The sequence below is a fragment of the Pseudorca crassidens genome, chromosome 14, assembly GCF_039906515.1.
Source record: "Pseudorca crassidens isolate mPseCra1 chromosome 14, mPseCra1.hap1, whole genome shotgun sequence".
Classification (NCBI taxonomy): Eukaryota; Metazoa; Chordata; class Mammalia; order Artiodactyla; family Delphinidae; genus Pseudorca; species Pseudorca crassidens.
In genome coordinates this window covers 72,188,570-72,210,826 of record NC_090309.1, presented here as the reverse complement: position 1 = coordinate 72,210,826, position 22,257 = coordinate 72,188,570, and positions in this window count along the sequence as shown.

The following is a 22,257-nucleotide window of genomic DNA, read 5'->3' as shown; positions in this document are numbered from 1 at the left end:
GGCCTACACTCACAGTCTCCACCTCCACAGCTTCCACCCACTCTTCTGCCCTTCTAAGTGAGCCATGGCCGCTGAGCCTGCGCGTCCGGAGCCTGTGCTCCGCAACGGGAGAGGCCCCAACAGTGAGAGGCCCGCGTACCGCAAAAAAATTCACAAGTGTTACCAGGTGCTGGGAGTAGGGGAGAATGTGGACTTACTGTTTAATGGGTACAGAGTTTCAGTATGGGATGATGAAAAAATTTCTGGAGATGGTTAGTGGTGATAGTTGCACAACAATATGAATGTACTTAATGCCACTGAATTGTACCCTTAAAAATGACTAAAATGTAGGGAGGGTGGGAGGGAGGGAGGGAGATGCAAGAGGGAGGAGATATGGGGACATATGTATATGTATAACTGATTCACTTTGTTATAAAGCAGAAACTAACACACCATTGTAAAGCAATTATACTCCAATAAAGATGTTTAAAAAAATGACTAAAATGGAAAATTTGGGGTCATTTTACTATAATTAAAAACTTATTTTAAAAAATGGGAATTCCTTGGCAGTCCAGTGGTTAGGATTCCATGCTTTCACTGCTGAGGGCCCAGGTTCAATCCCTGGTCAGGGAACTAAGATCCTGAAAGCCGCACAGCGTGGCCCCCCCCCAAAAAAATTAACAGTTGTTCTATATACCAGTAATAACTGATAGAAAGTTTGAAAACCTCCATTCCCAATAGCTACAAAAGAGTGTATGTGTATATGCATACAGTTGACCCTTGAACAATGCAGGGGTTAGGGTCACCAACCTCCCCAAGAAGTGCTATCTCTGCCTCAAAAACAAAGGAATGGATAAGTATGACTCACCCAAAGGCAGGAAGCTGAAACGGTTTGGAGAGAATCAGGACTCAAACACTAGTTCTTTTGATTCCACTTATTATGATCTCTAATCGAACACAAACTTTTCCCCACACTTAGTTAAAGATCTATAAAATAAAAACACAGGTATTATATTTATTGAAAAAAATCCACGTATAAGTGGACCCACATGTACATATTTTATACACATACCAAAAATTAGGACTAATGTGAAGAAAAAATGTCTTGAATGTTCATAACCTATATAAAGTGAACAACTCATTTCTGAGAGAACTAAAATAAGACTCTTAGTAAATAAATATATAAACCATGATCTTAGATAAGAAGACTATTCTAAATGCTCTTTAATTCAAAATAATATCTTAGGGAGATTTATTTGGCTATATTTTGACCAAATAATGTTGAAGTTCATCTCAAACAATAAGTTAAAATTAACCAATACAATTTTTTTAAAAGAAGAGTAATGTGGGAAGATTTGTCTCACAGATTTTAAAACATATTTTTGAGGACTAATAATCTTGTTTAAAACAAAAAGAAAAAATAATCAAAACTAGAGAAACTGGTTCCAAAACTGACAGAGATTAGTGAACAAAATACCATAGATAACTTAGAAACAAGCCTTAGTATAAACAGAACTTAGTATATAATAAAAGTGACATCATCAGTGAGGAAATGAAGTTTTATGCAGTAAATGATGTTGGCATAATTTATGTATAACCATTTAGAAAAAAATAGAGCATATTCCTCTTCCATTTTTTTTTTCAGGGAGGGTAAACCAGAGTCTGGGTGTCTGTGGCCCCTATCTTTGCCTCCTTACATATGTTTAAATATATATTATGAGAAAAAAAAAAAGTAAAAAGGGAGTTCTCTGGTGGCCTAGTGGGTAGGATTCCAGGCTTTCACTGCCATGGTCCAGGTTCAATCCCTGGTCGGGGTACTAAGATCCCGCAAGCCGTGCAGTGCCGCCAAAAAAAAAAAAAAAAGCAAATATATGTTATGTATATATAAATATAAATACATATCCTTGTTGTTGATCAGACTAGGGTCCAAATGGGCAATATCTTCTGAGAGCACCTTTGCTGGAATGTGGCATCCATCAAGATGACCAGGGACCACATGTCAGGCCCCTTAGGGATAGAGATGATATTTTCAACATCTTTTATGAAGCCGGCATTGGCAAAAATGTCCCTAGAACAGTTTTGTAAAGAATCAACTCTTTTTCATGACGTTCTTATTGGAAATCTTATCATTGTTAAGAAAGATGGCACTAGCTTTATACATCTGTAGGAACTCATCATTAGCCAGGAAGTCAGAGCCTTTGACTTTCCACTGTCTGGCGGGATGAAATAAGGGAAAAATCATTCTGGTTTCACCTCCTTGCTCACAGAATGGTCCATTAATGCAAGAAGTCAAGACTGGCAACTCTCAAGCCCAGTTCCTCAGGTTTTCATAGTTCTAGCTGTTGATCCCTGCTATCCTATCCTCTCTATCCACACAACCTGGATTCTTGACTGTCTTCTCAAGGTAGACAATAATGCTATCTATTATACATTGGACAGAATCCTGGACATTGAACCCCCAGTTCACATAATCTTTAACTACCTCATCAGGGAACATCCCTGCTGGAGAGCCAAGTCTGTCTAATGCAAGGCTCACTTTCTATCCAGTTTTCCCAACACCATTTGTTTAAGAGACTATCTTTCCCCAGTGTATATTCTTAGCTCCTTTGTCAGAAATTAATTGACCATATATATATGGGCTTATTTCTGGCCTCTGTATTCTGTTCCATTTATCTATGTGTCTGTTATTATGCTGAAACCATGCTATTTTGTTTGCTATCTCTTTGAAATGTAGTCTGAAAGCCTTCAGCTTTGTTCTTTTCAAAATTGTGTTGGCCATTCAGGGTCTTTTGTGGTTCCATTCAAATTTTAAGATTGTTTTTTCTATTTCTGTGAAAAATGCCATTGAAATTTTGATAGGGATTGCATAGATTTTGTAGATCCCTTTGGGAAGCATGGACATTTTAACAATATTAATCCTTCCAATCTATAAACACAGAGTATCTTTCCATTTATTTGTGTCTTCTTCAATTTCTTTCATCAATGTCTTATAGTTTTCAGTGTATAGATCTTTCACCTCCTTGGTTAAATTTATTCCTAAGTTTTTATTCTTTTTGATGTTATTGGAAATGAGATAGTTTTCTTAATTTCTCTTTCTGACAGTTCATTGTTGGTGTTTAAAAATGCAACAGATTTTTGTATATTGATTTTGTCCCCTGCATCTTTACTGAATTTGTCTATTAGTTCTAATAGTTTTTTGGTGGAGTCTTTAGGTTTTTCTACATGTAAAATCATGTCATGTGCAAATAGTGACAGTTTTACTTCTGCCTTTCCAATTTGGATGTCTTTTATTTCTTTTTCTTCCTAATTGCTCTGTCAGGACTCCCAGTATTATGTTGAATGAAAACGGCAAGAGTGACACCCTTATCTTGTTCCTATTCTTAGAAGAAAAGCTTTCAGCTTTCCACCATTGAGTATGATGTTAGCTGTGGGCTTGTCAAATATGGCCTTTATTATATTGAGGTACATCCCCTCTATACCCAGTTTGTTGACACTTTTTATCTTGAAAGGACGCTGAATTTTGTCCAATGATTTTTCTGCATCTATTGAAATGATCATATGATCTTTATCCTTCATTTTGTTCATGTGTTGTATCACATTGATTTGTGGGTATTGAACCACCCTTGCATCCTTAGACTAAATCCCACTTGATTACGGTATATGATCCTTTTAATGTACTGTGGAATTGGTTTACTAATATGTTGTTGAGGATTTTTGCATCTGTATTCATCAGAGATACTGGTCTGTAATTTTCTTTCCTTGTAGTGTCCTTGTGTGGTTTAGGTATCAGAGTAATACTGGCCTCATAAAATGACTTTGGAAGTGTTTCCTCCTCTTCTATTTGTTGGAAGAGTTTGAGAAGGATTGGTATTCATTCTTCTTTACATGTTTGGTAGAATTCACCAGTGAAGGCTTCTGGTCCTGGACTTTTCTTTGTTGGTAGATCTTTGATTACTGATTCAATCTCCTTACTAGTAATCAGTCTGTTCAGATTTCTATTTCTTCATGATTCAGTCTTGGTAGGTTATATGCTTATAGGAATTTACTCATTTCTTCTAGGATGTCCAAAGTGTTGGCATGTAATTATTCATAGGTGTCTCTTATGATTCTTTTTATTTCTGAGGTATCAATTGTAATGTCTCCTCTTTCATTTGTAATTTTATTTATTTGAGTCCTCTTTCTTTTTTCTTGGTTAGTCTAGCTAAAGGTTTGCGTATCTTGTTTATCTTTTAAAAAACTGTTCTTAGTTTCATTGATCTTTTCTAGTGTCTCTATTTCATTCATTTCTGCTCTGATCTTTATTTTCTCCCTTCTAATTTTGAGCTTAGTTTGTTCTTCCTTTTCTATTTCCTTGATGTGTAAAGTTAGGTTGTCTATTTGAGAGCTTTCTTTTTTCTTATTGTAGGAGTTTACTATAAACTCCCCTCTTGAAACTGCTTTTGCTGCATCCCAGAAGATTTTGTACATTGTATTTCCATTTTCATTTGTCTCAAGGTATTTTTTTAAATTTCTCTTTCTATTTATTTGACCTACTGGTTGTTCAGGAGCATGCTGTTTAGTCTCAGCATAGTTGTGAATTTTCCAGTTTTCTTCCTATAACCGATTTCTAGTTTCATACCATTGTGGTTGGAAAAGATACTTGGTAGGATTTCAATCTTCTTGAATGTATTAAGACTTGTTTTATGGTTGAACATATAATCTATCCTGGAGAATGTTCCATGTGCACTTGAGAAGAATGTGTATTCTGCTGCTGTTAGATGGAATGTTCTGTAAATGTCTGTTAAGTCCATCTGGTTTAACATGCCATTTAAGTCCAATGTTTCTTTATTGATTTTCTGTCTGGATGATCTATCCATTGTTGAAAATGAGATTTTGAAGTCCTCTACTATTAGTGTAGTGTGGTATATTTCTCCCTTCAGATCTGTTAATATTTGCTTTATATATTTAGGTGCTCCTATGTTGATACACAAATATTTACAAATGTTATACTCTTGATAAATCAATCCCTTTATCATTATATAATGACCTTCTTTGTCTCCTGCTACAGTCTTTGGCTTAAAGTCTATTTTGTGTGATATAAGTATAGCCACCTCTGCTTTCTTTTGGTTTTCATTTGCATGGGATATCTTTTTCCATCCCTTCACTTTCAGTCTGTGTGCCTCTAAAGCTGAAGTGAGTCTCTTGTAAGCAGCATATAACTGGGTCTTGTTTTTTTTGTGTGTGTGGTATGTGGGCCTCTCACTGTTGTGGCCTCTCCCGTTGCGGAGCACAGGCTCCGGATGCGCAGGCTCAACAGCCATGTCTCACAGGCCCAGCAGCTCCGCGGCATGTGGGATCTTCCCGGACCAGGGCTCAAACCCGTGTCCCCTGCATTGGCAGGTGGATTCTTAACCACTTCGCCACAAGGGAAGCCCTACAATTAACTTTTAAAAATACCCCAGTTTGGTAGAATTATCCAATTCTGTCTAATGATAATCCAAAGACAATTTTCTTTTTAAGAAACTTTTTCTTATAGCCTCACAGACAGTAGAACCAACATTAATTCTGGGGGGAAATAGTTGTTTTAAAAAGACAATATTAAATAAATAGTGTAGCATGAAGGCACCAGAGCACAGGTCTTCTGAAGCCCTTGTTAGCTCTACCCTAGCCACAGACATCAGCCTTAATCAGTTTGCCATCTCAAACATGCTTGCCTTGGACTTCCCTGGTGGTGTAGTGGTTAAGAATCCACCTGCCAATGCAGGGGACACGGGTTCGAGCCCTGGTCCGGGAAGATCCCACATGCCACGGAGCAGCTAAGACCGTGCAACACAACTACTGAGTCTGCGCTCTAGAGCCCGCAAGCCACAACTACTGAGCCCGCGTGCCACAACTACTGAAGCCCATGCGCCTAGAGCCCGTGCTCCGCAACAAGAGAAGCCACCACAATTAGAAGCCTGCGCACCGCAATGAAGAGTAGCCCCCGCTCGCCACAACTAGAGAAAGCCCGCACGCAGCAATGAAGACCCAACGCAGCAAAAAATAAATAAATAAATAAAATAATTTTTTAAAAAAGAAAAACATGCTCGCCTTGACTTAGGTCATGACCAGGAGGCAGGCTGTAGGTGGATCCTGTTCAAAGTCCTTGCCTCTGACTCTACATTGGTCAACAGCTGTGGCTGCACACAGAAAGAGGTGCCAGACTCAGACTGACTGGGCTGGAGTTCCCTCACCTGACTGCCAGAAGCTGGGCGAGCCACTGAAACTTTTTAAGCCTCACTTCTCTCTACGAGGGTTATTATGAGGTCTGAATGAGGTAACAGATGTAGAGTGCTTAGAATAGCACCTAGTACATTGTAAGCCATCAATAAATGTTAGTTATTGTGTCTTGTGTATTATACCTGACCAGAAAAGAGGACAAAAGTAGACTTTCTCAACTCTTCTTCCTTCCTGCAAAATTTTATGTACCCAGCTGTTTCCATTTCTCTACTATGCAACAAGATTTAGCATACTTGGTGATTAGGACAGTAAGAGGAAAAGGAAGGAAAGGAATTGACTATTCAGTGTCTGCTGTATACCTGGCAATTTATATGAGGATATGAAGATGAAGGAATGTCTCAAGAAATATTTCTCTTAGGGACAAATACGACCTTGAAATATCAATCCAGTTCAACTAAACAGATTAATTTAGTATCTTTCAACCATGAGCCAAACACTGAGGACCAGACATGAGTGCAAGATGGCAAAACAGGGAGGAAAAGGACTGTGTCTATCATGTTCATTATTATATTTTCAGTGTCTAGAATAGCACTTGTTATAGGAGATGCTCAATATAATTTTATTAAATTAAAAAGCAGATAAATGAATAAATAAGCAAGACACAGCCCCTACTCCCAAGAAGCTCATATTAAAGTAAAAAAGACCTATAAACAAATTAGATACCATACACTGTCATACATACAATCATAAACATATATGCAAAACCCTAAAGTGACATAGATGAAAAGGTAATAAACTCTATGGGGCTTAGGTCTGGGGAGGGTGTCCAGCAAGGACCCAAGGAGGAGCCCTTTAGAATGACAACCTGTGAAGAGAGTGGATGGGGCAGGGAGAGTAAATGAGAGTAGAAGCAGGGAAACCAGTTAGGAGGGCTTTGTAACTGGTCTTCCAGGGGACATTACGTCCTCAGGTTCTAGATCAGGTTTCTTAACCTGGGGTCCAAGGGAGGGGTCCATTAGTTTAGACAAAATTACATCTTTATTTTCACTAAATTTAAACTGATTTGTCACCTATGACTTTGTCACGAACAGAAACCTCAGATATTTTCATATTATATTACAGAAATATTTTTATATTTATCATAACTTCACAATTTCAGTATTACTAGACCTGCCACTATATCTTGTTATGTGAGGCATTACCAGTGAAGCACCTATACCACCATATCACAAATTCATTTTTCTAATAAGCTGATCACTGGATTTCGATGTAAATTTTTTTTTTTCTTTTTGTAATCGTATGTATTTTATTTACACGTTAAAAGAGATTCTGAGGGCTTCCCTGGTGGCGCAGTGGTTGAGAGTCTGCCTGCCAATGCAGGGGACACGGGTTCGTGCCCTGGTCCGGGAAGATCCCACACGCCGCGGAGTTGCTGGGCCCGTGAGCCATGGCCGCTGAGCCTGCGCGTCCGGAGCCTGTGCTCCGCAACAGGAGAGGCCCCAACAGTGAGAGGCCCGCGTACCGCAAAAAAAAAAATAAAGAGATTCTGAGAAGGGGTCCATAGGCTTCAACAAACTGCCAAAGGAATCCACAGTAAACAAACAAGCAAACACAAAAACAGGTGGTGGTTAAGAACCTCTACTCCAGAGTCAGATTAAGTGTATGAAACCCTAATTTCATCCCATAAGTGTGTGACTTCAGGCAAATTAAAAAAACAAAAATCTTTCTTGGCCTCAGTTTTCTCATGTGGAAAATGGGTGTAATATTGATAGTATCTGTTTCATAAGTTTGTTGTAAAGATAAAATACACATAAAGAGCTCAGAATAATGCCAGGTGTATAAACATTCAATAACTGATACTATAATAACCTGTCTAGATCTCAGTTTCTGAAGAAAATCCAGTGAATAATCCCTTAAATCTAGCATTCCTAGAGACTCTAGCCTATATATGAAGATTTCCCTGAATGGTGATTAAGGCAACAGCCAAAAGATTCCTCATTTCCTCCTCTTCCCCTCTTGTTTATAAGTCAATTTAAGGACCAATGAAGAGTCAATACAAGGTTTTCATTTCCTGCAAAAAAAAAAAAAAAAAAGGCAACTTCCTGAAAATTAAGACTGATGTATAAACACAGATTTAGTTGATAGACCCCCATGGAAAATATCCTATTCCAGTTTCTCTAAAGCATAAATCTGGATGCTATTGAGAGGCATGAAGTAGCTCACTTCGTGGGCATGAAGGGAAGACCAGACCCTGTATTGAACTGCAGGTGGTCAGAGATTCAGAGATGCAGAAAGCAGGAAGGAAGGCGGAGGAATTGGAGGCCAGCCAGGAGCAAGCTGGGAATAACCAGGCTGTGCTGCTCCTTAGTTACCACGGGCTTTGTCCAGCCAGATGTCCTCAGCATCTCCTTGGTTTTCTGCCTGAGGAATTTGACTATTCATTCTGACGTTGTCTTAAATGCTGTCCACATTCGTAAGTACTCCTCAGAGGTCAAATACATTTTTTAAAAAATAAATTTATTTACTTTTTATTTATTTTTGGCTGTGTTGGCTCTTTGTTGCTGCACGCGGGCTTTCTCTAGTTGTGGCGAGCGGGGTCTACTCTTAGGTGCAGTGCGCGGGCTTCTCACTGCGGTGGCTTCTCTTATTGTGGAGCACGGGCTCTAGGCGTGTGGACTTCAGTAGTTGTGGCACGCGGGCTCAGTAGTTGTGGTTCGCGGGCTCAGTAGTTGTGGTTCGCGGGCTCTAGAGCGCAGCCTCGTATTTGTGGCGCACGGTCTTAGCTGCTCCGCGGCATGTGGGATCTTCCTGGACTGGGGCTCGAACCCATGTCCCCTGCATTGGCAGGCAGACTCTTAACCACTCCGCCACCAGGGAAGTCCTCAAATACATTTTAAAATGTTCATCCTAGCAAGAGAGATTTTTTACATAGATGGGGATACAGCCTGGACCTAAAAAGATTTAGGTTCAAGTCCCAACTTTGTCATTTACTACCTGAGTGAACTTAAGCAATTTGTTTAGATTGTCTAATCTTCAGTTTCCCCATCTACCAAAAATTGGGATAGTTTACTCAATGAAAATTCATTTTGAGCCTATTATGGGACAGGCTCAGATCTGAATGTTGGGAATACAGAAGTAAACCAGGTAGGTAAGGCCCTACCTGGTAAGGCTATCAAGGAGCTTTATTCAAGTGGAGATAGGGGAGAAATAAAGAGACAAGACAACATCAGATGTTGATAAATGTCTGGAAGACAATAAAACAAGTTGATGTGCAAGACAGCGGGAGCATTTTTAGATTACAAGGAAAGCCTCTCTGAGAATTTGACATTTGAGCTGAAACAAAAGACAAGAAAGAAAAGAAGGAACTAGCCCTGTGAAGATGAGGGTGTGGAGCATTCCAGTGTAAGGCAAGGGGGATTTCAAAGGCCCTAAGGCAGAGGAAAGGGTTTGGTGTATCAGTGGAATACAGAGAAGATCTAGAATGGAGTGAGATGGAGAGGAATCTGGGAAGAAGTGGGAGAGGTAGGCAAGACTGAGGAGGCGGAAGAGGATGTGGGAGATTTGAGGAGAGCAGAGAATGTGTGAAGTAGTTGTTTTGGAGAATGGGTGAGAGAACATGCTGGGGAAGTGGAGTAGGGTTGCTTGGCAGCATTGAAGACTCCTTTTGGGATGTGTGGTCATGAATTTAAACTAGAACTAACTGGCATAGTGGATGTTGTTCTGAGGATTAGATCAGATGAATGGCAGCTTTGGGTAGATGCTCAAAAATGTTGACTAGCTGTCATAAGAGGCAGAAAAAAAGAAGATGAGGAAAATGAAACAAGCTCATTGATTTTTGCAACCATTTGCAATTCATAGGAGCAGTAAATAATACACTGTGTATTCTGATCTTTGGTTTAAGACTAAGGTTTTTTTTTTAATAAATTTATTTATTTTTATTTATCTTTGGCTGCGTTGGATCTTTGTTGCTGAGTGCAGGCTTTCTCTAGTTGTGGCGAGCAGGGGCTACTCTTCGTTGTAAGACTCAGGTTTTCTTCTAAAATGAGTGTTTTTGCATTTGAATATTTTAACCCTGAGTGTTTTTGCATACCTAATACAAAGCACTGTAATGTTTGCTCTTGTGGCCTTAGTAAACTGGAAGTAAATCTCTCTGGTCAGTCCTTTGTAGAACCACTTCCTTATACTCCAAATACAGGAACACAGCTTCTCTTAATATATACACAAACTTTACTTCCATCTTTTTGGGTGCTCAGACAAAAAAAAAAAAAAAAAAGATTTCTTTTGGTAACCTTCCAAAGATGTTTTGAAATGTTAATTCACCCACATTTGGTACCTGGGAACAACTCTGCAGCCTAGGATATCACCTCTATTGCAACTTTGAATATAATCTCCCTTGCAACGCAGAAATGGTGGAAATCACACCTGAAATTTCCTGTAATTTCATGTCACCCAACGAGATCCTTTTTGACAAACCCTTTTTTAAAACTCCTTAAGGTTTAGAAGTTCTAATACAGGAAAAGCACTGATACTGATATGGGATATGGCAGAAATGCCAAATTAACTAGATTTGAACAGGACAGGATCTAGAGTCAGTGGGGGACCTCAGAGGCAGCAGCTGGGAGACAGGTAGGTGTTGAGTGGTGAGAATGACAGCTGGGTTGGTAGGAGGCTAGTGAGGAGTCCAGCAAGGGATAATAAGTGAGCTTGCCCACTGGAAGGCAGAGAGCAACAGAGAGGAATTGGAGAGCAAATAAAAGGTGGGATTCTAGGCATGCAGTCTGACAGCAGGCTGTGAGAACTCGAGCTCTTAGACAGAGTCAGAGAAGTTGAAAAGAACAAGGTACGCCCCCAATCTCAGTCTTTGATAGCCCCAGCCCTACGTTCTGCAAATTCTTCCTCTAGCTGGTGGTGTCTCCCAGAAGCATCATCTACTCCAATGTTCTTGGTTCCTCAAAGAAACCTCCTGCTCCCCACCCCCCACCCCCTTTCCACGTAATGTTTACAAGTTGGAGAAAAAGATTCTGAGGTTGTAACAAACACGGCTGGTCTCCCGTCACATCCACCCAACACTCAGTGTTCCTATAATTGCTGACAGTTTCTCCCTGCAAACATCTGGGACTCTGCCTGAGAGCTTTCCCTGATCACTGGAGCATGCGTGACTCAGGAGCAAGGCAGACCAGAAAAGCCAGGGTCTTAATGCCTCAGAGCAACCGCCAAACAATGATTGACCGGAGTTGGTATAGAAATACGTATTTCAGTTACCTATTGCTGTGTAATAAGCCACTCCAAAACCAGTCGTTTAAGACGACAGTGATTTGTTATTTCTCATGACTCTGTGGGTGGGCTGGGTAGTTCCTCTTCTAGTTCTGCCTGGGCTCGCTCACGTGGCTGCATTCAGCTGCAGAGTTAGCTGGGCTGAAAGGTCCGAGCTGGTATCACTTACGTGTCTTGCAGTTGGCATTGGCTGTTGGCTTGGGACACTTTAGTATTCCTTCACATGGCTTTTTTTCCTTTCCTGGGCTAGACCTCCTTCCTCATCCAGTGGCGATCTCTGCATATCAAGAGGGCAAAGGCCAAAGTTGCAAGGCATCTCAAAGCCTAGGCTCTGAAGCTGGCCCAATATCACTTTTGCCATTTTTATTGGTCAAAGCAAGTCACAAGATCATCCCAGATTCAAGGGACAATGGCTAATAGACCATGGTATTCCTGGGAATAAGATAGATGGGGAGACAATAAGGATATTGCCTAACTGACATTAAAAAAAAAAAAAAAGACCAAGATTGAATGTGGTGGACACACAGACACACACTAGGGTGAGCCACCTCCCCCCATTAGTCATATCTTGTATAATCTCCTGCCCTTGAAAACCTATGGCCTGCTTCTAGCCAATAGAGTATGGCAAAGGTGATAGGATTGTCACTTCTTTAATTAGGTTACATTACGAAAGACTTAGCCAACTGGACAAAGAGATCCTCCTGCTGGCCTTGAAGAAGCGAGCTGCTAAAAGGTGAACTGCCTATAAGAGAGAGGGCCTGTGCCAGAAGCAGCCCTCTTTGTCTTACTACTGCAAAGAACTGAGTTCAACCAACAACCATGTCGACTTGGAAGAGTACTCTAAGCTCCAGGAAGGAGCTCTATCCAGAAAAGAGTTCCAGAAAGGAACGTAGCCCATCTGACACCTTGATTACAACCTTGTGAGACCTTGAGTGGAGGTTCCAGCTAAGCCATGCCTAGACTTCTGACCCTGGGAAACTGTAGGATAATAGCATGGGGTTTGTTTTAAGCTTCTGAGTTTGTGGTAGTTTGTTAAGCAAGAATATGAAACTGGTACAAGTGAGTAGAAACCTGAGGTCAGCCACTACGATGGAAAATCACAATCCCTTACACAGTTTCCAGACCTGAGCCTGTTCTCACACCTAGAGCCCATCAATTGAAGGAGATGCCAAGTCCCTTTGAGGAAGAACCTTAAAATGCTGCAACAATACACTAGTGATTCCCTCAATCTTTCCACAAAAGGACTTATGGTCATTTACTAGAATAACTGAACAATGAGGGAAAGGGAATATCGAGATCTTTCAAAAGCTCTGAGTTCACACTGATACCAGGAGACTCAAAACACCAGCATGGTCCCCTATTTGAGGATCTGCTGGATTGGAGCACTTGGTTCTCAGGCAAAGGCTTGGTAACCAAAGACTCAGACTCTTCAAGGACGGACTTCAGATTGTCCTCAAGGATGGAAGGCAAGTAACTGAGACCAGCAAAATGTTGACTGAGGATGAGGGGGGATCGACAGTGAGTGGGAGAAGAGGGAGGTGATAAATAAAATAACAGTACAGCCGCAGGACAAGTGCGGTATAGGAACTGAGGCTGATTCTATGAACTAGCCTCAATTTTTCTTTTCATGAAAAATTTTTCTTATTGAGCTATAATTGACATATAACATTGTGTAAGTTTGAGGTGTACAGTGTGTTGGTATGATATATTTGTATATTGCACTATGATTACTACAGTAGTGTTGGCTAACATCTTCATCGGGTCACATAATTATCACTTCTTTTTGTATTGAGAACAATTAAGATTTAGTCTTAGTAATTTTGAAGTTTATAATACAGTATCATTGACTATAATCACTGTTGTACATTAAATTTCCAGAACTTATTTATCCACTAGTTGCAATGGCATACCTCTCTTTTCTCCAGTTTTATTGAGATATAACTGACACACAGCACTGCATAAGTTTAAGGTGTACAACATAATGATCTGACCTACATACATCATGAAACGATTACCACAATAGGTTTAATGAACGTCCATCATCTCTGGAATACCTGTTTTTAACAGATATTGCCGGATTTCATTCTACCAAAAATAAACAGAGTTCTACCGTCAAAGTATGAAAATACTCATTCCACATCCCCAAATCACTCTTTGTGGCTGCCACTTTTTAAAAAATTTTATCACTTTGATAGGTGCCGCATATCTGTCAATTAATTACTTTTCATTTATACTATCCACACTTTATTTATTGTTTTACATCTCTGGTGGATTATAATTGCTTTACAATGTTGTGTTAGTTTCTACTGTACAACAGAGTGAATCAGCTATATGTATACCTATATCCCCTCCTTCTTGAGCCTCCCTCCCACCCTTCCTGTCAATTAAATTTATTTTAGATATCGCTGCTGGCTACCACTTTAAAGTGTCCGTGACGAAATGGACTTAATGTGGGATATGAGTAGGTCAGGAACGAGGTGTGACAGTTGTGCTGCGCCCATTCCCTTGACCTCCCTCACTCTGACGGCTGTTTCCTGCAGCACCTGCAAACCTGTGCCTCCAGGCTTTCTCTGGCCATAGGCGCGTGTTTAACCGACACTGGGGGCAGGGTGCAATTGCCAGGCTGTTAATGTACTCAGCTCTCAAGCAATAACTGAAAGGAGTTGGTGTATAAATACCCCAGTTTCTTTGCTTCTCTGGGGGAGAGCTCTGTAACAAATGCTGCACAATCTCCTGGAGGATCCCGTGGAGGATCCCATAGAGGACCCCCAGTGGAGGACTCCTGCAGGAGCCCCCAGGGAGGACCCAGTGGAGGACCCCCATGGAGGACTCCCGGGGAGGACCCGGTGGAGAACCCTGTGGGCTGAGCTCGGGTTGCTGGTTAACTCCTCCGCCTGGCTTCCTCTCTTCTGTTTCCTTCCTCGCTCCGTGACTGGTGCTTCCTGAGATCAATTCCCGATAAACTATTTGCATTTACTTTCTGGTTTCAGAGCCTGTTTTTGAGAATCCCAACCTAAGGGTACAATGAAATAAGTCTGGGAAACATGGCCCATTTCAGAAGCTTGGGGTGGGGAGGCCTAGAGTTGAAAAATGCCAGTGAGAATGCCTGCCCCACAACAAAGTGTAACAACACGGATGAATCTCACAAACGTAATGCTGAGTGACAGAAACCAGGCATAAACTGAGTACGTACCGTATAATTCCATCTATATAGAGTGCGACAGCAGACCACAGGGATGGATGCCATCAGAAGGCAGAATAGTGTTTACCCTTGGAGGGCCGAAGTCTGGCAGGCAGGATGAGGGGGGCTTCTGGACAGCTAGAATCATTGTTCCTTTATCTAGATGATTACATGAGTCTATCTGAAAATTCATCAGGCAAGTATGCTTGAGGTTTGTATAATTTTCTCTCTATATGTAATATTTTTTAAAGTTTTTAGAAATCTTTATTCTAATTCCTGTAGTGTAGTGACATAGATGATTAAAAATGAAAAAAACATTGGAAGAACACTCTTTGACATAAATCACAGCAAGATTTTTTTTGATCCACCTCTTAGAGTAATGGAAATAAAAACAAAAATAAACAAATGGGACCTAATGAAACTTCAAAGCTTTTGCACAGCAAAGGAAACCATAAACAAGACGAAAAGACAATGCTCAGAATGGGAGAAAATATTTGCAAATGAAGCAACGGACAAAGGATTAATCTCCAAAATATATAAACAGCTCATGCAGCTCAATATTAAAGAAACAAACAACCCAATCCAAAAATGGGCAGAAGACCTAAATAGACATTTCTCCATGGAAGACATACAGATGGCCAAGAAGCACCTGAAAAGCTGCTCAACATCACTAATTATTAGAGAAATGCAAATCAAAACTGCAATGAGGTATCACCTCACACCAGTTAGAATGGGCATCATCAGAAAATCTACAAACAACAAATCCTGGAGAGGGTGTGGAGAAAAGGGAACCCTCTTGCACTGTTGGTGGGAATGTAAATTGATAACAGCCACTATGGAGAACAGTATGGAGGTTCCTTAAGGAAATAAAAATAGTATTACCATATGACCCAGCAATCCCACTACTGGGCATATACCCAGAGGAAACCATAATTCAAAAAGACACATGCACCCCAGTGTTCATTGCAGCACTATTTACAATAGCCAGGTCATGGAAGCAACCTAAATGCCCATCGTGCCTGTCCCTCCTCCAGACTGCAAGCTCCTTGAAGACATGAACACTACTCTCTTGGTCTTTGTAACTCCAGTACCCAGCATGGTGCCTGGCCCATAACATTTGCTTCAAGCCAGAGTATTATTATTTCTAAGAGGTTCCCAAGGCCTTTCCATTGTTCTCCTTGTTGATCTAACCTTTTCTAAAGTTCAATGTCCTTTGCAAAGATGGTGTTTTTCCTCCCTGATCTGGGCTGGGTGTTGACCTGGTGTTTCAATCTGAAAGCTTTTAGAAACTGCTGGAGGCAGGATTAACTGGTTTAGAGCTTTTTTTTTTTTAATTCCAGGATTGATATAAAGCAGAAAGACTGAGGGAAGACAAAGCCACTTCGTCAATCAGCAGCCTGCTCCAGGATTCATGTGGTAAGAACTGTACAGAATTGAAAAGAAAGGGATGTTATCCTTGCCCTCTAATTGGATACAACTTACAAACCGTCTGGTTCTCTGAACATGGAACATGCTCCTAGTTTCCAAACTGTAATTAATAACATTTTGAACCATAGTTTTCAAGCATTTCTTTAACCTCAGAACTCCTTGTTCAGGCTTATCTAGCCTGCAAGATCAATGTGTTATACAGATAAAAGCTCTTGTGGAAGACGGTGAGCATATCCCTGGGGCCTGGTTCCACTGAGCTGTTTGCTAAGTCTGTGCCATGTGGCCCCTGAGACACAGAACTCAGGGCACCAGTTCAATCATTCATTCAGTCTGTCACCATTCAATGATTTATTGAGTGTCAGCTATGTGTTTGGTGCTAGTAGCTCTGTGCTGAACAAGACAGATGGATTTCCATTCTTTTGGATTTACATTTGGCGGGGGGCGGGTGGGGGAATGGGGGGGTGCGCGGGGGAACGAGGGAGAGAAGCAGTAATCATTATAAGCCAGTGGTTCTCAAACTTTAATTTTCATCAGAATCACCCTCAGAATGTCCAGTGCAGTAGGTCTAGAGTAAGGCCTGAGACTATGCACTTCTAATAATTTCCCAGGTGATGCTAAAACTGCTGGTCCTGGGACCACACTGAGAACTATTATCTCAACAGTCAAATAAATAAAATACCTTCAGATAATGGTAAGTGCTATGCTTTTAGTAAATAAATTTAAAACCGTAATGGCATAGAAAGGGCAGCCAATTTAGACTGGGTGGCCAGGGAAAACTTCACTGAGGTGACATTGGATGTGAGACCTGAATGGTGAAAAGGAGCCAGCCATCTACAAGTCTGGGGGAAGGGCACCCCAAGACAAGGACATAGCAAGTGCAAAGGCCCTGAGCAGGGAACAAGCATAGCATATCTGAGGGACAAAATAAAACATTAGAAGTGCCAGTGTAGCTGCAGAGTATTTTGAAGGGAGGAAGAGTGATACAAGATTGTAAAAAAGTATAGACAGGAATCAGATTGTGTAGGACCTTATAGACGGTTGTAAAAAGCCTAGTTTTTAAAGGGTAACATAAAGCCATTGGAGAGTTTTAGGCAGGGGAGTCGTATGATTTTATTTTACATTTTAAATATAAACTCTTTGCTATGAGATATCTTTTTGGCTATTGTGTGGAGAACGTACCATGAGGGGCAGGAGGGAAGGTGGAAGCAAAGATAGAAGCTGACAGACCAGTTAGGAGACTTGCAGCATCCTGAGCAGGATTTGATGGGGGAGGGGAAGCAGCAGTGGAAATGGGGAGAAATGGTAGCTAGGCGGTGGTGAGGAATTATTGATGGAATGATGCTTAGCCTAACACCTTACTCCTTGTAGGTGTTCAGCAAGTAGTCACTGAATGAATGAATGAATGAATGAACGAATCTCCCTTCCTTTCTGAAACGCCATGATTATAATCCTTCATTTCACTAATGAATTGAAGAATATTGTAAATTATCATTCCTAAACTGGATTCCATTTTCTAATTGGGAACAGGGGTTTGAATAAGTGTGTGGGGGTGTATGTGAGTGCCTATTAGTTTGAGTATTTTTGGATATCATACCCCTCTCCATTCTCTAGCTCTCTTTTAAAATATTTCACTGCTACCCGCCCTCCCCCCAGTTTTCAGAAGGAATGCAGGCTTTCTACAGCTCCCGAAGAATTATTTTCTCTTTGTAAAGCAAATTGACTGTGGGCAGCCTGGGATCTGCAGTTCCCCTGGGAGCTGTAAGGAGTCGGTCGGGACTCGGCTTCCTGAGAAGAGGCTGGGAGTGACAACCGCCTCTTCCCTGCAGAACTGAGGGCAAAAATCACTTTATGCCTTTGGGTCGTTTTCACTGAACTGATTTTTATTACCGTTTCCACTGCATCTCTTGCAACTAGAATGAAATGCAATCAGAATGTGGGTTGAGTCTGACAAGTGGAAAGGGCCACGAGCAACTACTGTGGCATACAACAGCCCTGATCTCTCTGCAAAAACAAAGATGAGTCAAGCAGCTTCTACAGATCAAAGGGAACTGTCGTACTGCTCCTCTGACAGACAGCCTTGTTCGGTTGGGAAGAGGATCTCTGAAACACAAGTCATGCCTTCCAGTGCTAGCAAAACTTTTAGAATTCCCTGGGGAAATAAACCATTTTTCTCAGCATGAAGTTTCAAAAGTTAAATATGTAATAATAAAAGCAGAAAACCTGTTTTTCTTTGCAGAGATGGCATTGAAGTACTTGCATGAGTCAAAAGGATTCAAAGGGCAGCTTCCACTTGCTTTAGCTCCAAGGATCCTGGAGGGTTCTGTCTGGTGCCTGAGCACCAAGCTCTTTCTGCTGGTTCCTGCTCATCTCCCACCACTTCATCGCTCTTGTTCGTGGTCCTTTCCTGGTACAGTGGTTTCTAGATGATGGCCTTGGATAACTCTCTCACATCTTTCTTTATCTCTTTCCCGCAAACCCATTTCTTCTCTCTCTCTAAGAGTACCTTAACCAGCCAAGTACAAAACCAGCCAAACTGCAGAACTTTTTTATATGTTTGCTATTAGTTTTACATAAAAAACTATATGTTTTACATGTAAACTTATAAACTATTAGTTCTTCATTCTTCATTAAAAATGTAGACAGGTAAAATATATTATCATTTCTTTCTCAAAAGATAAAAAAATTCTGTTTTCTTTGTTTTTGAGATTTTTTTCTTTTATTTTATTGAAGTATAGTTGGTTTACAATGTTGTGTTAGTTTCAGGTGTACAGCAAAGTGATTCAGTTATACATATATACAAATCTATTCTTTTTCATATTCTTTTCCATTATAGGTTATTACCAGACATTGCATATAGTTCCCTGTGCTATACAGTAGGTCCTTGTTATTTATTTTGTATACAGTAGTGTGTATATGTTAATTCCAAACTCCTAATTTATCCCCTGCCCCGCCCTGTTTTCTTTTTAAAGTACTGATTTCCCCGCTGTGGGCCACTAGCTCCAGTGACGGGGAGAGAGAGAGAGAGAGACGGAGACAGACAGAACTGTAGAGAGGAAGGAAGGAAGGAAGGAAGGCCAGCCCCATGCATTTAAATTCCCTCCTGTGAGAGCAGCCTAATTGTGTCATCAGACTTCATGCCTGTTTTAAATAAAGGTGTTTTTTTAATCAGCTATATTCCAGGGTTGGCCCTGGCTTGAGAAAGGGAGGTCACACAGGCTTGGCATCAAAAATGAATGTCTGTGTGAATATGTGGGATCTAGAAACTCTTCATCCTCTTTGGAGAGAGACCGAACACAGGGCGGTGTGAGGAAGCACGTGTTCAAAAAGCATCTTTTTTTTTTTTGGTAAGTTTATTTATTTATTTATCTTTGTCTGCATTGGGTCTTCGTTGCTGCGCACAGGCTTTCTCTAGTTGTGGCGAGCGGGGGCTACTCTTCCTTGTGGTGCGCGGGCTTCTCATTTTAGTGGCTTCTCTTGTTGCGGAGCACAGGCTCTAGGCACACAGGCTTCAGTAGTTGTGGTGCGCGGGCTCAGTAGTTGTGGCTCATGGGCTCTAGAGTGCAGGCTCAGTAGTTGTGGTACATGGCCTTAGCTGCTCCGCGGCATGTGGAATATTCCCGGACCAGGGCTCGAACCGGGGTCCCCTGCATTGGCAGGTGGATTCTTAACCACTGCGCCTCCAGGGAAGTCCCAAAAAGCATCTTTGAAAGGGAAGATTTCCAGCCAAATAGAGCACACATTCTACACAGTACCTGATGTGTAGCATGGGTGTGTATACCTGTGTGTACCCATATGAGTGTACACACACATATATACACACACATACACCCCACAGGCTAAGCAGCAACGTTCTGGAGAAGCTCAGCCTTCCATGAATGCTGCCTTTGAACAGGAGCTGGGCACAGTCCCAAAGTGGGTTGGGTAGCTCTTAGCTGCCCATTCTTAATAGTGGCTCAATACACAGATCAAAATATTAAAATTATTTACCTAGGTATTGTTTAATTTCATGTGCGTGTGAACATATGTGTATATGTTCATTTATTTATTTCAGATTTATTGACTTGGCAGGTTTTAATCTTATAATTAAAAAAGGTTCACATCGGGGCTTCCCTGGTGGCACAGTGGTTGAAAGTCCGCCTGCTGATGCAGGGTACACGGGTTCGTGCCCCGGTCTGGGAAGATCCCACATGCCGCAGAGCGGCTGGGCCCGTGAGCCGTGGCCGCTGAGCCTGCGCGTCCAGAGCCTGTGCTCCGCAGCGGGGGAGGCCACAACAGTGGGAGGCCCGCGTACCGGAAAAAAAACAAAAACAAAAAGCAAAAAAGGTTCACATTAAGGAATTTATCCGTGGTGATACTGTTGTTGCCAATTCTCTCTATCAGAAGGAGAGAAGTCTTCAGAATGCACGTTGGAGGGGAAGTGGTATGGAGGGGAGAGCAGGAAAAGCAGGGCTAGGGTACCAAGGGGAATGCAAAGTTGCTTCCTATCTTGAATCGCTGCCATAAAATCTCTGCCTACACCTAAGGGGGCTGAGGTGGATTTACTATGAAGATACTGAAGCTTAAACCCCAAGACACCCTGCTTGCAGGGTCCAGTGACAGGCCCTGACAATGTAATCATATAGGCATATGTTTCTTTAAAAATTCTAAAAGTAAATGGTAACTAGAGTTTTTGTGGTGATCATTTTGAAATGTATAGAAACATTGAATCACTATGTTGTGTACCAGGAAGTAACATACTGTGGTAGGTCAGTTATACTGCAAAACGAAGAAACAAACTCATAGAAAAAGAGATCAGATTTGTGGTTACGGGTTGCAGGGAGGTGGGGAGGTGGCGGGGAACCTGGTTGGATAAATGTAGTCAAAGGTACAAACTTCCAGTTAGAAGATAACTAAGTACTAGGGATGTAATGTTACAACATGATAAATACAATTAACGCTGCTGTATGTTATATATGAAAGTCGTGAAGAGAGTAAATCTTAAGAATTCTCATCACAAGGAAAAAAATTTTTTTCTATTTCTTCAATTTTGTATCTATATAAGATGATGATGTTCACTAAACTTATTGTGGAAATGATTTCATGATGTATGTAAGTCAAGTCATTATGCTGTATACCTTAAACTTATACAGGGCTGTACGTCAATTATACCTCAATAAAATTGGGGGAGTCCCCTGGTAGTCCAGTGGTTAGGACTCTGAGCTTTCATTTCAGAGGGCGCAGGTTCAATCCCTGGTCAGGGAACTAAGATCCTGCAAGCCCTGCGGCCAAAAATAAATAAATAAATAAAATTGAAAAAAAATTTTCTAAAAGTAAGATATTTTTACTGTAGTCACTTAAAACCACTGTCTCCATTCATTCCTAGTTCCCTTATACCCTCAAGACATGGCTGCATGCATTTTTAGTTCTAGCTGAAAGGAAAGAAGTTGAGTTGGGGACATATTTAGTTTGGCTTAATGGGATATATTTAGGTGGTTCACAGTCTAGATGTATAGATAAATGTATAGATAACCTAGTGTAGGAAGGGCTGCCAGGAATACTCCCATCACTCACTCTGCCAACTCACCCACTATGGTGGTAAAACATGAAGGTTCAGGGCCAGAGACCATAAACGGATAACAAAGAGTCCCCCAGTGCCTGGCACCAGACGTTGGTGGGTAGTGAAGGAGAGACAAGGTCTGAAATTTACAAAGCCAAAAGCTGGTCTGTAGAAAACTCTTCCAGTTGTCAGACAGCAAAACAGTATAAGTGGCCTGTTTGGTTCTCATCAATCCCTGATCAACATGGAAGTTCCCTTCTGTCAGGAATGTACATGACATAGTGCATATAATCACAAACACACCATTCATTTTTTCCCTCTCTTTGATGGAACTTGTGCAAAAGAGAATTTATAGGAATTCTTGTGTTGACGGGCACAGTCTTGTAGTACTAAAAGAGCTAGTAGATCTGTGTGTATGTTGTATGTTTTCTGCATCCCCCCAAATGCTGGCTTATGAAGATATAAAAAATTAATAATAAGCCATTACAATTAGGACATTGTCAACAAACTGGTTAATGAGCATTATTATTTCAAACAGTATCTAAGATTAGTTATTGCACACACACACGAATAACTTGAAATGCCCTGAGATCCTCTAGTGCATATATGAAAGAAATTTTATAGAGGTTTTCCCAAAGTTAATCATAATTCTAAAAATTTA